Source organism: Macaca thibetana, chromosome 13, assembly GCF_024542745.1.
Source record: "Macaca thibetana thibetana isolate TM-01 chromosome 13, ASM2454274v1, whole genome shotgun sequence".
Lineage (NCBI taxonomy): Eukaryota > Metazoa > Chordata > Mammalia > Primates > Cercopithecidae > Macaca > Macaca thibetana.
The window spans coordinates 6777855-6795697 of record NC_065590.1 but is presented as its reverse complement, the minus strand read 5'-3'; the positions used below and the strand labels follow the sequence as shown (position 1 = coordinate 6795697).

The 17843-nt window shown below is 36.4% G+C and overlaps 1 long non-coding RNA gene across 2 annotated transcripts in view; it reads right to left on the bottom strand.

Annotated features, from left to right (window-relative positions):
- The window catches only part of LOC126933963 (uncharacterized), a 325171-nt gene that overhangs the window by 177735 nt on the left and 129593 nt on the right, over positions 1-17843 (bottom strand). The window contains exon 1 of one of the 2 annotated variants that reach the window (XR_007718795.1): positions 14327-15236. The exons of the other annotated variant lie outside the window; for it this stretch is intronic. This is a non-coding gene — a long non-coding RNA (uncharacterized LOC126933963). Of the gene's footprint in view, positions 1-14326; positions 15237-17843 lie in introns of those variants that run through there. 2 annotated transcript variants of the gene reach the window in all.

Genomic DNA, 17843 nt, shown 5'->3' with positions numbered 1-17843 from the left:
GTTGGGAATTTGAGACCAGGCTGGCCAACATGGCAAAACCCCCTCTCTACCAAAAATACAGAAATTAGCCTGGCTTGGCAGTATGTGCCTGTAATCCCAGCTACTTGGGAGGCTGAGACAGGAGAATAACTTGAACCCAGGAGGCGGAGGTTGTAGTGGGCCAAGATTGAGCCACTGCACTCTGGTCTGAGCAACAGAGTGAGGCTCTGTCTCAAAAAAATAAAAAAAAAAAAAAAAAAGAAAAGAAAAAAGAAAATAATTAACAGAATGAAAGCCATAAATTCTCACCTATCAATAAATGCTTTAAATGTAAATGTACTAAATTCTCCAATGAAAAACATGAAGTGGCTGGATAGATAAAAACCATGATCCAACAATATGCTCCCTATGAATCGCTTTAGCTTTAAGGATAAACACAGGCTGAAAATGAAGGAGTTATAACAGCTATTTCATGCAAATGGTAACCAAAAGACAGCATGGGTGGATATACTTACAGCAGACAAAATAGACTTTAAGTCAAAAACTATCCAAAAAGTCAAAAAACATCATTATATTAGGATCAAATCATCAAGAAAGTATAACAATTTAAGATATATATGTACCCAACATCAAAATCCTTTATATATACATATATAATACATATATATAGTAACTATAATATATATAGCAAATGTAAATGTTAGCAGAACTAAAGGGAGAAATAAACAGCAATATAATAATAGTAGCGGAATATAGTACTCCACTTTTTACAATGTGTAGGTTATCCAGACAGAAAATAGCAGACATGAAAATCACTATAGGTCAAACAGACCTAACAGATATATACAGAACATTCCATCCAACAGCAGCAGAATATGCAGTTTTTTTCAAGCTCACATGGAATATTCTCCAGCATAAATCACATGTTAGGCTGCAAAACACGTCTCAGCAAGTTTTAAAAGATTAAAATTATACCAAATATCTTTTCTGACCACAATGGTATAAAACTAGAAATCAGTGACAGGAGGAAAATTGGAAAATTGACAAATACGTAGAAAATAAACAACCCACATCTGAAAAACCAATGGGTCGAAACAGAAATCAAAGAAAAATTTTTTAAAATTATGTTGAGACAAATGAAAATGGAAACACTACATACGCAAACTTATGGGATACAAGAGTTCTAGAGGAAAGTTTTCAAAAATGCCTACATTAAGAAAAAAGAAACCTCAAATAAGCAACCTATCTTTACACCCAAAGGAACAAGAAAAAAAAGAAGAAAATAGGCCAAAATTTAGTAGAAGGAAAGCAATAATAAAAATGAGAGTCAAAATAAATATTATAGAGACAAAAATAAAAGACCTATAAAATTAAAAAAAAAAGATTTAAATTTTTGAAAAGACCAACAAAATTGACAACCCTTTAGCTAGACTAATAAAAAAGGGAAAATATTCAAATAAATTAAATTATAAATGAAAGAGAAGACATGACAACTGATGTCATAGGAATACAAGGGATCATGAGAGACTCCCATGAAAAACAATAGTTCAACAGATTTGAAAAACTAGAAAAATAGATAAATTCCCAGAAACATACAATCTACCAAGTCTGAATTATGAAGAAACATAAAATCTGAACAGACCAATAATGAGTAAGAAGATTGAGTCATTAATAATTTTTCTTTTTTTTCCCAAAAAGCCCAAGACCTGATGCCTTCACTAGTAAACCCTTTCAAACATTTAAAGAATTAATTCCATTTCATATTAAATTCTTTCAAAAACTTAAAGAGTAGGAAGTATATCCAAGCTTATTTTATGAGGCAAGCATTATCCTGATACCAAAGCCAGACAGAGATACTAAAAGAAAAGGAAATCATAGGTACAAAAATCATAGATACAAAAACATTCAACAAAATACTAGCAAATTAAATTCAACAGCTTATTAAAAGGATTATATACCATCGTCAAGAGGAATTTATTCCCGAGATCTAAGGATGCTTCAAAATATGCAAATCAATAAATGTGGTACACTTCATTAACAGAATGTAGGATAAAATACATATGATTATCTCAATAGCTGCAGAAAAAGCATTTGACATCCTTTCATGATTAAAAACAAAGTTCTCAACAAATTGCATATAGAAGGAATGTACCTCAACACAATAAAGGCCATATTGGACAAGCCCACAGTTAACATCACACTCATTGGTGAAAAGCTGAAAATGGTTTCTGAAAGATCTGGGAATAGGAGAAAGATACATACTCTCACCACTTTTAATTTAAATAGTACTGGAAGTCCTAACTAGAGCCAGGTAAGAGAAAAATATAAAGGGCATCCACATCAAAAAGGAAGAAGTAAAGTAGTTTTTGCATACGGATGACATGATCTTATATATGAAAACTTTAGATACCTACCAAATACTGTTAGAACTAATAAACCTATTTAGTAAAGTTACAGGGTACAAAATTAACACACCAAAACCAACTGCTATACAGTAGCAATTATCTAAAAAAAAAAAAAAATTCCATTTACAATAGCATCCAAAAAAACTCACTTAGGAATAAATTTACCCAAGAGGGTAAAATATCTATACACTGAAAACTGTAAAATATTAATGAAATAAATTGAAGAAGACACAAATAAATGGAAAGATAGCCTAAGTTCACAGATAAAAAGAATTAATATTGTTAAAAGTTCACCACCCAGAGCAATTTACAGATTCAATGTAATCTCTATCAAAATTCCAATAGCATTTTTCAAAAAAAACTTTTAAAAAAATCCTAAAATTCATATGGAACCAGAAAAGACATAGAATTACCAAAGTTATCTTTGGCAAAAAGACCAAAGTTGGAGGCATCACATAACCTGATTTCAATATATAATTTAAAATAGTATGATACCAGCATGAACAGACATACAGACCGACAGAACAGACTAGAGAACTCAAAAAGAAGCACATGCTTTTGTGGTCCACTGATCGTTGGCAAAAATACCAATAACACACATGGGGAAAGGATTATCTCTTAAATAAACTGTGATGGGCAGTTTAAAATAAAAATGAGTGTTGGGGAAGCTTAAAAGAATGAAATTGAACTCTTATTTCATACCATACACAAAAATCAACTCAGAATGGATTTAAGACTTAAATATAAGATCTTTAGCTGCAAAACTACTAGAAGAAAACTTTTGAAAAAAGCTTCTTAACATTGGTCTGGGCAATGATTTTTTTTTATTTATTTATTTATTTATTTATTATACTTTAAGTTCTAGGGTACATGTGCACAATGTGCAGGTTTGTTACATATGTATACATGTACCATGTTGGTGTGCTGAACCCATTAACTCTTCATTTACATTAGGTATATCTCCTAATGCTATACCTCCCCCATTCCCCCACCCCACAATAGATCCCAGTGTGTGATGTTCCCCTTTCTGTGTCCAAGTGTTCTCATTGTTCAATTCCCACCTACGAGTGAGAACATGTAGTGTTTGGTTTTCTGTTCTTGCGATAGTTTGCTGAGAATGATGGTTTCCAGCTGCATTCATGTCCCTACAAAGGACATGAACTCATCCTTTTTTATGGCTGCATAGTATTGCACGGTGTATATGTGCCACATTTTCTTAATCCATTCTGTCATTGATGGACATTTGGGTTGGTTCCAAGTCTTTGCTATTGTGAATAGTGCCGCAATAAACATATGTGTGCATGAGTCTTTAAAGGAGCATGATTTATAATCCTTTGGGTATATAGCCAGTAATGGGATGGCTGGGTCAAATGGTATTTCTAGTTCTAGATCCTTGAGGAATCGCCACACTGTCTTCCTCAATGGTTGAACTGTTTACAGTCCCACCAACAGTGTAAAAGTGTTCCTATTTCTCCACATCCTCTCCAGCATTCTAACGATCGCCATCCTAACTGGTGTGAGATGGTATCTCATTGTAGTTTTGATTTGCATTTCTCTGATGGCCAGTGATGATGAGCATTTTTTCATGTGTCTGTTGCCTGCATAAATGTCTTCTTTTGAGAAGTGTCTGTTCATATTCTTTGCCCACTTTTTGATGGGGTTGTTTTTTTCTTGTAAATTTGTTTGAGATCTTTATAGGTTCTGGATATTAGCCCTTTGTCAGATGAGTAGATGGCAAAAATTTTCTCCCATTCTGTAGGTTGCCTGTTCACTCTGATGGTAGTTTCTTTTGCTGTGCAGAAGCTCTTTAGTTTAGTTAGATCCCATTTGTCAATTTTGGCATTTGTTGCCATTGCTTTTGGTGTTTTAGACATGAAGTCCTTGCCCATGCCTGTGTCCTGAATGGTATTTCCTAGATTTTCTTCTAGGATTTTTATGGTTGTAGGTCTAAATTTAAGTCTCTAATCCATCTGGAATTAATTTTTGTATAAGGTGTAAGGAAGGGATCCAGTTTCAGCTTTCTACACATGGCTAGCCAGTATTCCCAGCACCATTTATTAAATAGGGAATCCTTTCCCCATTTCTTGTTTTTGTCAGGTTTGTCAAAGATCAGATGGTTGTAGATGTGTGGTATTACTTCTGAGGGCTCTGTTCTGTTCCATTGGTCTGTATCTCTGTTTTGTTACCAATACAATGCTGTTTTGGTTACTGTAGCCTTGTAGTAGAGTTTGATGTCAGGTAGTGTGATGACTCCAGCTTTATTCTTTTGGCTTAGGATTGTCTTGGCAATGCGGGCTCTTTTTTGGTTCCATATGAACTTTAAAGTAGTTTTTTTTTCAATTATTTAAAGAAAGTCATTGGTAGCTTAATGGGGATGGCATTGAATCTATAAATTACCTTGGGCACTAGGGCAATTTTCACAATATTGATTCTTCCTATCCATGAGTATGGAATGTTCTTCCATTTGTTTGTGTCCTCTTTTATTTCATTGAGCACTGGTTTGTAGTTCTCCTTGAAGAGGTCCTTCACATTCCTTCTAAGTTGGATTCCTAGGTATTTTATTCTCTTTGAAGCAATTGTGAATGGGAGTTCACTCATGATTTTTTTCTCTGTTTGTCTGTTATTGATGTATAAGAATGCTTGTGATTTTTGCACATTGATTTTGTATGAATTTGACAATCATGTGTCTTGGAGTTGCTCTTCTCGAGGAGTATCTTTGTGGCATCATCTATATTTCCTGAATTTGAATGTTGTCCTGCCTTGCTAGGTTGGTGATGTTCTCCTGGATAATATCCTGCAGAGCGTTTTCCAACTTGGTTCCATTCTCCTCGTCAATTTCAGGTACACCAATCAGACGTAGATTTGGTCTTTTCACATAGTCTCATATTTCTTGGAGGCTTTGTTTGTTTCTTTTTACTCTTTTCTCTAAACTTCTCTTCTCACTTTATTTCATTCATTTGATCTTCAATCAGTGATACCCTTTCTTCCAATTGATTGAATCGGTTACTGAAGCTTGTGCATTTGTCACACAGTTCTCGTGCCATGTTTTTCAGCCCTATCAGGTCATTTAAGGACTTCTCTACATTGGTTATTCTAGTTAGCCATTCGTTTAATATTTTTTCAAAGATTTTAGCTTCTTTATGATGGGTTTGAACTTCCTCCTTTAGCTCAGAGAAGTTTGATAGTTTGAAACCTTCTTCTCTCAACTCATCAAAGTCATTCTCTGTCCAGCTTTGTTCCCTTGCTGGTGAGGAGCTGCATTCCTTTGGAGAGGGAGAGGCACTCTGATTTTTAGAATTTTCAGCTTTTCTGCTCTGTTTTTTCCCCATCTTTGTGGTTTTATCTACGTTTGGTCTTTGATGATGGTGACATACACATGGGGTTTTGGTGTGGATGTCCTTTCTGTTTGTTAGTTTTCCTTCTAACAGTCAGGACCTTCAGCTGCAGGTCTGTTGGAGTTTGCTGGAGGTCCACTCCAGACACTGTTTGCCTGGGTATCAGCAGCGGAGGCTGCAGAAGAGTGAATATTGCTGAACAGCAAATGTTGCTGCCTGATTGTTCCTCTGGAAGCTTCATCTCATAGGGGTACCCGGCCATGTAAGGTGTCAATCTGCCCCTACTATGGGGTGCCTCCCAGTTAGGCTACTTGGGGGTCAGGGACCCACTTGAGGAGGCAGTCTGTTCGTTCTCAGATCTCAAACTCCATGCTGGGAGATCCCCTACTCTCTTCAAAGCTGTCAGATAGGGACATTTAAATCTGCAGAGGTTTCTGCTGCCTTTTGTTCGGCTATGCCCTGTCCCCAGAGATGGAGTCTACAGAGGCAGGCAGGCCTCCTTGAGCTGTGGTGGGATCCACCCAGTTCGAGCTTCCCAGCTACTTTGTTTACCTACTCAAGCTTCAGTAATGGCAGGTACCCCTACCCCAGCCTCGCTGCTGCCTTGCAGTTAGATCTCAGACTGCTGTGCTAGCAATGAGGGAGGCCCTGTGGGTGTAGGACCCTCCGAGCCAGGCATGGGATATAATCTCCTGGTGTGCCATTTGCTAAGACCCTTGAAAAAGTGCAGTATTAGGGTGGGAGTGACCCAATTTTCCAGTTGTTGTGTGTCACGGTTTTCCTTAGCTAGGAAAGGGAATTCCATCACCCCTTGCACTTCCTGGGTGAGGCAATGCCTCACCCTGCTTCAGCTCTTGCTCAGTGGGCTGCACCCACTGTCCTGCACCCACTGGCCAACACGCCCCAGTGAGATGAACCTGGTACCTCAGTTGGAAATGAAGAAATCACCTATCTTCTGTGTCGCTCGTGCTGGGGGTTGTAGCCTGGAGCTGTTCCTGTTTGGCCATCTTGGAGATTTTTTTTTTTTTTTTTGGATTAAACCTCCAAAGCATTGGCAACAAAAGCAAAACTAGACAAATGAGAAACTTCCATGACAAAAGAAATGATCAGTAGAGTGAAGGGAATGGGTAAAATATGTATAAACTATACATCTCACAAGGGTTTAATATCCAAAATATAGAAGGGATTCAGCTCAATAACAAGGAAACAAAGAACTCAGTTAAGAAACAGGCATAGAACATGAATTTAGATTGTCTAAAAGAAGACATACAAATGGGTGGAAAGTATGACAAAATACTCAATGTCACTAATCACCAGGGAGGTGGATGCAAACAAAACCACAGTGAGATATCGCCTGATACCTGTTAGGATGGCTATTATCTAAAAGACAAATAGTACCAAGTCTTGGTGAAGATGTAAAGAAAAGGGAACATTTGTACACTGTTCATGGGAATATAAAATAGTACAGTGATTCTAAAAAACAGTCTGGACTTTCCTCAGAAAAATAAAATAGAATTACCATATGATCTAGCAATCCCACTTCTGGGTATATGTTCAAATCAAGTGATATCAGTATCTTGAAGAGATATCCTCTCTCTCATGTTTGTTGCAGTATTCCTCACAATATTCATGATGTAGAATCAACCTAAGTGTTCATTGTCAGATAAATGGATAAAAGAAATGTGCTGTATATATACATATATAAAATGGAATACTATTCAGCCTTAAAATAGAAGGAAAACTCTGTCATTTGTAACAACATGAATGAACCTGGAGGACATTATGCCGAATGAATCAAACCAGGTACAAAAAGATAAACACTGCATGATATGACTTATGTAAGTATTCTAAAAAAGTCATACTTGGACCAGACAAGGTGGCGCACACTTGTAATCCCAGCACTTTGAGAGGCTGAGGTGGGTGGATCACGAGGTCAGGAGATCAAGACTATCCTGGCTAACACGGTGAAACTCCATCTCTACTAAAAATACAAAAAATTAGCCAGACATGGTGGTGGGCGCCTATGGTCCCAGCTACCCAGGAGGCTTAGGCAAGAGAATGGCATGAACCCAGGAAGCAGAGCTTGCAGTGAGCTGAGATCACATCACTGCACTCCAGCCTGGGTGACAGAGCAAGACTGTCTCAAAAAAAAAAAAAAAAAAAAAAAATTCAAACTTGTAGAAACAGGGTAGAATGGTGGTTACAGGTGGGTAAGAAGAAGGGTAATAGATGTTGGTCAAAGTATCCAAACTTTCAGTTACAAGTATATTAGTTCTGAGGATCTGATATACAGCATGGTGATTACAATTAATAACACTGTATTGAATAGTTCAATACAATAATATTGTATTGAAATTTCCTGAGAGGATAGCTCTTAAATGTTATTACCATACACACACACGAAGACAACTATGTGAGATGATAAATATGCTTATTAGTTTGATAGTGGTAATCATTTCACAGTATATACATATGAAAACATCATGTTGCACACCATACATATATAAAATTTTTATTTGACAATTATATCTCAAAAAAGCTGGGGAAAAGATAATGAACAAAGTTATTTTACGAAGTGAGAAGATAGCATTATATATCACGGAAATATGTTATTCAATTTAATTATCAAATATTTGACTTCATATACAAGGATCTCTCATTTTGTGAAATATTAAGAATATTTCTCTTTCTTTTTCAGAAAAAAGTCATTGTACTGTGAAAAACATTATAGATATTCAGAATCAGACAATGTAGGAAGGTGTATCCTTTGTATCCTTTGATCCAAAGATAGATCCAAAGTAGGAAAAAGTTCCTTCTAGGTTTCATCAGTGTTCTTTTATTTGGAAGAAAGTGGTCTAAATACTCACTCTTCTTTCAGTGTTCTTATCATTTTAAAATATATTAGAATAATGAGGCCAGCCCAACTATATTTTATCCAACACACTAATCTGGAATCATATTATTTAGGGAGCCATAAGGCCCAATGAAAGAAGACACTACCTATGTTTTCAAGAGGGGAAAGAAGAAAGTGAGAAGTAATTCAATTAAAGCTTATATATATATATATATTTTTTACAAATGTTATACCATATACCTGACAAGTTCATGGATATTCAGCTTCAGAAATGACTGATATTTCAGTGTCAATTGAAGTCAACAGGACTAGCTTCTCTTCATTTCCCTTGATTCTGCTCTCTTGCATGTAGTGGCTATCAATTGCACCAGCCTACACCTATGCTTATTACTAGAAGAAAAACGCTGTCACTCCCATTCAAGTCCAGAATTCTAGAGGCTGGAAACCCTAGGAAATAAATCCATAGATCCTCCAGAAAAGAACACAACCTACCACCCCCTAAATTTTGGCCAAAGTCACGTGAACGTCTCACCCACAGAATGGTAAGATAATAAATTTGTTTTTTTTTTTAATTTTCTGCTTTAAAACATATCACTTTCATCTTGTTTTCTTTAAGTAAGTAGTAATTTGTTGTGGCAGCAAGAAAAAAAGAAAGAAAAACCAACACAATAGTATTTTAGTCATTTATAGAGATATAAATTTGTATTGAAATTGGGAGTGGGTGGGTGGGTATGAATGGGAGTACTAACAGTCTGGCCATTCACACGATAAATAGGGAGTCATGGGATAGTCACCCACAGCACTTCAGGTCCCTCTCAGCATTTGAATCCTTAGACTTTACTCATAGGATCTCCTTTCGTTGATATTTTCCAAAAGATAACATCAAGAGAAAAAGAAATTAGTTTCAGGAAGAAATAGAAAGTTCAGGGTAAAAATGGTCACTGGTTACTAGCACAGAAAGAGAATCAATGTAAACATCATTCATTCTTACATGCTAGGACATATCCAATGCCTTATCTCATTTAATATTTCCAAAAACATTCAAGAAGGTTGTATTATTCATACTTTTACTAGTAAATACGGAAACACAGAAAGACTCTTTTACCAATGTTACAAGCTAGTAAAGATTAGAGTCAAGTTTCAAATCCAGATTTTTCTGAATTCAAAATTCTTGCCAGATCTCCTCTACTAGAGCTGCCTTCCAGGGAAACTAAAGTGATGAACTTGTGGCTCCATTTGATGTGATTATGCTTTTTCCTCAGACATGCTCACACCAAACAAGGAGTTAGTATACATGGAGAAGCAGATCTTTTCTAGTGCTTTAGAAATCTCCTTTTTCTCCACTCACAAACCAATCAACTTCACATACCCTCAGCACCATGCTAAGTGCTAAAGACAGGCATCTGAGAGAAAAACAAGGCACATTTTCTTCTTTAAGAGACCCGAAAATATTTGGAGAGACAAGAAAGGGGGGAACTTGAAGAATGTAATTGAACACTAAATAATACTGTGCTATCACCAATATGGCAGATGTATACATATGTAACAAACCTGCACGTTGTGCACACGTACCCTAGAACTTAAAGTATTAAAAAAAAATTGAAAAATAAGATAAAAAATGAATCAGTACCGTGAATAATAATAATAATAATAATAATAATAATACTGTGCTATATGTTCCTAGAAGGAAGAAATTAGTGTGATCTGAGAGTTTCAAGAAAGCCTGCACAGAGTGGGAAGGACTCGGCCGACTCAAGGTGAGGCTGAATCTCTGTGGTGCCTTCAGACAAGTGTGGAGCACACTCGCCTGGGAATCAGATGGATACTGAGCACTTGCTAAGTGCAGGGAGGCATTCCCTTGCCCTCAGGGCACTCAAGACACTCACAAACATTGTATGAGTTTGTGACAAACCAGAATTCATCTTGGGATGTGATATGTTTACGTCAAATAATTTACATAAAAATTGGGGAAGAGAGAGTATTATCAATCCTGACGTTGTAGGACAGGTTCATTAGACTCAATATTATGTCATGGTTTGTCCTTTGTTTTTTAATGGTTTCATGCCTGCAATATTTCAAACTTTGTCAGTTTCATTGTGTTGTTCAAAAAGCAACGACTTGACAATTTCTATGTAAGGTGAAGCCCAGAGGCAGGCACCCCTGGGGTTCTGATGACTGAGAAGTAGTGCTTATTGGCAGAAATGAAGGGAATTGGCTAACCTTTATGCCATTCCAGTTTCACTTCCACATCCAGAGGATAATCCTTTGATGGTATGAAATCGATTTTGAATTTGTTCATTTGTAAATTCCTCTGTATAAACATTCAGAAACATCCTCATTGAATTTTACTCACCTAACTTGTGTATATTGGATATATTCAGCATCCTAATCTGAGAGTAGTTAATGTAACATGAAATGTATTTCAGAAAATTGGTCTCTTCGTGCCTGTGGCCCTTACAGACTTCTCCTGTCCATTTCTTGTTTGATGGGTTTGATTCTATTTTTTTTTTTCTAGGGGAACCAACCTTGTTTGTCAGTTGCCTCTCTTTTCTGCACAGCATCAAATCTAACATCTTCTGTTTTCTCTCATTTGGGATAATTTCACTGAAATACAGCTCATGCTTATTTTTTTATTACCTTGAAAAAAAAAAAAAACAAAAAACCTGTTGCCCAAGAAGCTCAGCCTGCCCTCCTGAGCCAGCCTTCCCCATGCACTTAGACCTAGAATACATGACTTAAGAATGGAAAGTGCCAGTGACATGATGTATTCCCTGTGGGCAGCTATTCTACTTAATTTCCTTATCTAGAAAGACAAGTTTGCAGAAATTTTAGATCAGTCACAGCTAAAGCAGTTTATAGGCAGCCAAAGCCAGAAGGGGTTAAGAACAATCTCTGAAGTCTGACTGGGCAATGGTGCAGGAAAAAATAAAATAAAATAAAAAATAAAAAAACTTACAAAATGTTGAAGGTGTTTAAATTTGTTTAATACATGTCTTTTTCTTTAAGGTAACTGCTTTATATGTGGTTGATATTTTGAAATTATGCCTATTGAAATGTAAAATAATCAGAATTTTCCTGCCCTATTCTTATTTGAATAAATCTTATTACACATTGCTTTTACCCATGACTAGGTTATTGCAGCGCCGAGTCAATATCATTCACATGATTTGGATTAAATTACAGCAGTGCAGGTCTCTTTTCTTTCTTTTCCTTCTCTCCTGAATATAAACTCACTGTGATTTTTCTTTGGCTGGCATTTGCTCCTTTGACTTTCCCCCATATTCAAGAGATGGTGTATGCTCCAAACACATAACATTATCAACTTTAAGGGCTGCAATTGATTGAATATTTTGACAAATATACCTCTCTAATTCCTGAAGCCATATGGACGTGCAGGATGCCATATGGAATAAAGTACTCTGCCTCACGAAATGATCCAAAAGCATTTTTTTTATTAGCGGTTATTTCCTTGAACTGAAAACTGATTAAATTTTGAATATTCCATCACTGGGGATAGTAATCTAGCCAACTCTGTATTCTTAGCAGCATCTCTGGGGATGGAAGTATACTGCTGAAGTAAAAGTCCTTGACAGGGGTCACCACATTTTTTAAAATGTCAGGGGAAAGGTTACTTCTGTATTATTTGTATATCCATTAAGATGTTTGCTGTAGGAAGCAACAGAAAACCCTCAATTAGCTGTCTTAAAAGTAGGAGGAAATGTGGTTATTTTGTATAACAGGAAGTCTCAGGCATGGCGGTGAAAGGGTTGGTGATATCTGAGGCTCCAGAATGCCAAGAACCAGCACTCTGTCTGCCATGACTCTGTCCTCCCTGCCTGCCGGCTTCATTCTCCGGCTGGCTGCCCTCGTGGTTGTGGGGAGGCTACAGCAATCTGGGCAGGACACACACATGTGGCAGTGTCCAGGGGAAGCTAATTCATCAGCTCCTGCTGACAGTCTCTTTTATAAGAAGAAATTCTCAGAAATCATTCAACAGAAACACCCTCACAACTCCTTCTGTGTGTGTCACGTGCCTGTTCTGACCGTTAGCATGTCCAAGGGAGGTGGGATTCCCTTGACTAGCCTAATGTAGCACGTGGATGCAGAAGAAAGACGTTAGACAACCCCCCCCGCCCAATTAAACTGGTGGTCTCTTAGAAAGGAAGTTAGAAGCAAGAGCTCAATGTGGAGTCTTGTAACCAACAAAGTTTGCTACATGCTTATAATATTTCCTTGTACTTAAAAAATTGACTTGGCCATTCCACCTCCATGAGATCTACCGAGTAAATTCTTTTACATGGGAGAAATAAGTGGAGTCACCTCCAAAGACCATCAGGAAAATATTTCATTGAAATCTGAGGCTGCCCAGCCATGGATATTTGTCGAAGTCTACCTTTCCAGGACTCCGAGGACTATTTCTTAGAGAAAATCTTACTGAAAATAACTTGTAGTCTTTCTTCTTCATTGCTAAATGGCTGTAGAAGTATTTTCAAACCACTAATCTCTAATCTGCAATTCTATTTCTATTTATAGAATGTAATGCTTTTTTCTTCTACGAAGTATTAATGAAGATGGAAAAGCAAAATGAAGAGCATCTAATCCATTAGCCATTCAGAACTGAAGCTTGTTTCAAAAAAGTAGATACAGGACATCCCATGCAGCTTAGAACATGAATGTCCTATCTTGACCCCATTGAATCAGGAAAGTGGTGTCTTGAGCAGAATCCAGATTTTTTTACTAACATTTGCAAATAGTTTGGACTGGCTTATCTCAGGCAATGAAAGGCCTGTGATGTGGAATTCCTAATGTCTGTGCAAGTTCTTTCTCTGATTTGCTGAGTGAACTACAGCAACTTACTCCATCAGAAACTCAGAGTTCTTATCCATCCAGTGGTGGTGAGTGAAAGTGGTATTCAGTGATTTCTAAAATTTCATTTAACTCTGACTCTGTGATTCTCAGTTGAGTTAAAATAAATTGAATCTCCAAAAAGGTCAGATGAAAGCGAATCATGGTGTCCAACCAAGTCTCAGAGCCATAGCTAATAATCATTGATATTAAATATTTAACTATAGCTCCTAAGCAAATATTGGACTAGAAATCAAATTTTCAGTGAACTACACTTCACAATTAATAGATTACAACCTGGAATGGATTTCTCAAGCCCATCTTTTCTCAAACATTAAAAGGTTATTGTCTTTTAATATCCCAAATCTGACTTCCTTATTGTTGGCTACAAAGTGTTCTCTGGTAGGAAGTCTAGGTTTTAGAGATAAATATACAAACAAATAAGAAAAGGCATTAGAGTTTCTCTTTCCTTGTCTAAGATGCCATTGAACTTCAACCTCTAAAATCTAAAGTAACAAAGAGCATTTTGTATAAGTATATGAGAAAAAGAGGCAGTATGTTTATAACCTACTTATGTCATCTGCTCTCAATTTCTCATTCGCAATTCATTTTGATTCATCTTCATCCTAGGTATGAAATTCTTTTAGCCCATTAACACTCTTTCTTTCAAAGGTCTGTAAATGAACATAATTAAGGAACATATTTTTGTAAGCACTAGCTTCTGAAATATTCATTATTAACCTGCTGGCTACACTTGTCCTTTTTTATATTTATATAATTAATTAAGTCTCTCTCTTCTAATCCATACAATTTCAAAAAAAATATTAATACTCTTCAGGTTTTGACTTGTCTGTTTCTCCTTTCTGCAGTTAAAGGAAATAGTTTTTGTGAATGAGAATTTCTCTCACCTTTCCATTTTCTAGTAGAGTTGAAGCACTTGAGGATAGTGACAGTTGGACTATTTTTCTAGTTTGCTAGAAAAAGAAAAAATGATGACAATACATTTAGAAGAGCTTGGGGAGAGTAGTAGTTCTAAATATAAATGTTCCATGATAGCAACATATAAGATGCATGGTCCAGATGTCAGCTCTAGGATATTAGTGGGGGCAGGTTAGTGCCAGATCCAAGTAATTTAAATTGCTGCTCTTATATAGCTTTGAATTCTGGCTGATGAGACCCACCCATTAGTTTTTCACAGATGACTTATATAAGAAAGTCTTATACAATTTCCAGATTATAATTTTTCTGTGTTAGAAAACAAATTGCATCAAGGCTAGTAATGAAGTCACATAGGAGCCAGGATCCACCAGTGAGCTGCAACTATTTAGTATCAGGATCCTCACAACCTAGAAGACATCCTAAACTATCTAGAGTTACCAAGAAAGAATTGAAAGTTTATTTTAGCTGTTTTTAGTAACAAATTATCTGCCTTTGATATTTTCAACCAAATAAAATAAATATTTTTTAAATGAAAAAGAGAAGTAGAAAACTTGGCACCACTTTTTCAAAGTGTTCCCAGATCTCGAGTCTTCTGAAATGACTAAATTACAATGGAAAATCAATTTCATGCTGGTTTACTCTGCAAAAGGCCTTAACTGGATAGCTAAGAAACATAAAAATTGGAAATGGTCATGGTGACACCAAAAGCTGCAGCTGATTTTCCTGTGTAGGAGTTTCCATATTTATAAAAGTCAGTGAACTTTTACACAGATTTGCTGATTCTAATGAACTGCTTTGACAGAATTAGGTCTGAGAGTGGTTGTCAGAGAGCAATCTGAGGCTACCCACTGAAAGTTGGGCCTCTTGTTTAAAATCTCAAAAATAATATCCATGCTGAGAAAGCAGCTTGACACTGTGCATCTATTGTGTGTCAAAATACTTACAATTTTTTAAAAATTGTATATCTCTAAAAATGCCTCAAAGAGGCTTATGCTCTCTTTCCTTATTCCAGCCAAATGTTCCACCTGGGGAAGACAACTGAACAAAAAAATAAAGGAGATAATATCAGATATGTAAAGTGTTTTTTACAAAGGAAAACAGATTGATGTGATACAATGTATATGTGCTTGTTTGTTTCATTCTGATGGTGGTGGATCAGCTCCAGTTGCACGGCTGACCTTTGGACAAGGTGACAGGAGTGATGACACTTGAGCTGAGTCTTAAATGACAAAAATGAATAAGCAATTGGCATATCCAGACAAAGGGCTTTCCAAAAAAAAGGGAACAGCTGGTACAAAGACCTAAAGACTAGGAAAAAAATGTTGATGTGTTCAAAGGCAGCAAGAAAAACGGCATGGAGTGAAGGTTGAACTTGAGGGAAGTGTTGTAGGAGAAAGAAAGGATGAGTCCACGTCCAGGTTGGTAAGTTTGAAAGCTCTGCAAAAGAGTTTGCTATAATTCTAAGAGTAGCAGTGAGCTGCAGGAAAGTATCAGGTAGGAGGATGAGTCATGTGTTCAAAAATAATTCTGACTTTATTGGGGAAAGTAACTTACAGAGGAGCAAAAATAAGAAGAGATTGGTTACAAGGCTATTGCCTATTACTGAGGGAAGAAATAATGGTGTGTTGGATTGGGTGGTAGAGGCAGAATTGATCAGACATAGATTCAGGACATATCCCAAAGATAATTTTGAAAGGACTTGCTGATGAGTTGAATGTGGAGAAATGGGAGGAGAGGTAGGATCATGCATGATTTAGAAGCTTTGTCTTTAGTACTCTCTGTGGAGGTGGTAGGTTAGTTGCTGTGGGGAAGGCTGAGTGTGTTGGGAAGTGAGAATCAGGAGCTTTTCTTTTGTATATACAAGGTTTAAGATGCTAATTTGACATCAGAGTAAACATTTCAAGTAAGTAGTTGGATATATGACTCTAGAAATTTAGAAAGAATTTAGGGCTAGAATTTTAAGTTTCCAAGTTTTCAATACTTAGAAGGAATGCACACTCAAGGAGCTGCTGGAAATGACCTAGGACATGAAGGGTGATAGCACAACAAACTAAGAGCAAGATGACAGCAAAGGAGACAAACACAGACTGTCCTAGACAAGAGGAGGGAAATCAGGTCACATGATAGTACAGCTAAGAGATGAAGGAGAGAATGGTCAACGAAATATCAACAAACAAGTGACCAATGGGTGGCAATGGGGGTCACCAATGCCCATGATGAGAGCACTTTTAGTGGAGTAGAGGGAACAGAAATTTGATGGAAATGAACTAAAGAGAGAACGTGAGGTAAGAAGATGGAGTGGACTAATATAGATCATTTTTGTAAGTTTTTAGTTTTATTCTTTTATTGTTCTGCTTGTTTTAACTCAAAAAAGTATCCAAAATAAGCTTGTAGCTGGAGACAGGAAGTCTGGATTCAAGGGAGAGGTTTTGATTTTACTTTTAAAGACCAGACATTATGGTAGATACATTTATATGCTGATGGGAGATATTAATAATGCACCAAATGAGAAGATACTTGCTGGTTCCTTCCTTTCAAAGGAAGAAAATAAAACTAAGTGACCTGGAGGGAAAAGGTACTGCAGTGGGTACTGGGTGCATTGCAAGATCAACCTGCAGCTGCATAGCCCTTCAGAGATGACATTGCAAATGATGGAAACACTCTGGAGACTGAGGGTTCTGGAGTAAGAGATTTTAAGGCCAAGCTTAGAGATACATACAAGATATACACAGCACAACACAATTTTATCAACAAAGCAAAATTTTCTGGTTGAATTCATCCGTTAATTCCTTGATTTAATTAATTCATTCAACAAATATACATTAATTACCCAGTATGGTCCATTTACTCTGTTAAATACTGAGGGTAAAATAGTAAAATAGACATGGTTCCTATCTTTTTAAATACATTTCATTATATTGCTTAAATGTGGACCATGTCTTATGATGCACATACATGCATGCACTAAAACTATATATATTTTATATGTATAAACACTAAAACTATTTATAAATACATAAATATATGTAATATATATAACTATATATAGTTTTATATATAAAACTAAAACTATATATATTATATCTATAAAACTATATATGTATGTGGCATCATTTTGGCTGAAATTCTTTAACAGCCTATGTGTCCTAAAATTTGAAAATGTGGATTTGCTTTAAATGCTTAGATCTAGGACTAATTATCATAGGCACTCAACTCCAGATTACTATAGGAATTATTTGGATAGCCCATGAAAATTGAAAAGTTTGTCAAATCTTGAATCTTAATCTAAATAATAAGGGACCTCAAAGTAAATTCAAGATGGAAATACATAAATATATGTTACCTGGGCTGTGAGGCCTCTTCTGCCAAACATCCTTAATGGCAGAGGTAAGAAAGAGCTACACTATTCATTCATACACATTCACTCATTCCCGGTCAGGGGAGATGTACCACCTAGGTTCGGTCTGACTTCAGGGAGGTCCACAG